Source organism: Tupaia chinensis, unplaced genomic scaffold (assembly GCF_000334495.1).
Source record: "Tupaia chinensis unplaced genomic scaffold, TupChi_1.0 Scaffold000268_1, whole genome shotgun sequence".
Lineage (NCBI taxonomy): Eukaryota > Metazoa > Chordata > Mammalia > Scandentia > Tupaiidae > Tupaia > Tupaia belangeri.
In genome coordinates, this window is record NW_006159748.1 from 19,249 (window position 1) to 19,790 (window position 542).

Sequence of the window (542 nt, forward strand, 5' to 3'; positions counted from 1 at the left end):
TCCCCCCTCCAATGTGGTTTTTTGTATGGCTAGTACAAGCTATGTTTTCATGGAAAGAATAAGCAGGTTTATAGAAGCAGACAGCCATATAACGGTAAGGGAACAAAATGGATGAACAGTTGGTCATAAGTGGCCTTTCACATTCCCCCTTCTGATCTGGGGAATCAAATAATTGATTCAGAGAGGGGGAGCAGTTTATAGTGGGAGGGGAGAACTATGAGTTTAACAGATTGGATCTGGTCTTGAACAAAGTTAATGAGGAAATGGAGGATGTAAGGGTCAAAGGGAAGGGCAAGGAAGAGGAGCAGGGCAGGACCCGTAATGGCAGAGATAAGGTTGGTGAGTCAGGGAGACTAAGAGAAGAGAGACTGATATTAATTATTTTTAGAGGAGCGGTGCTCATTATGTTTCAGGGGACATTCGTGTTAGTTTTTGTTTGTTTGTTTGTTATAGTTTTTTATGACTAGTCAGTTTTTTTTTTTTAATAAATTGGGTAACAAAGAGGATAATTAGGACACATGGGACAGTCTTAGTTTGAGAGG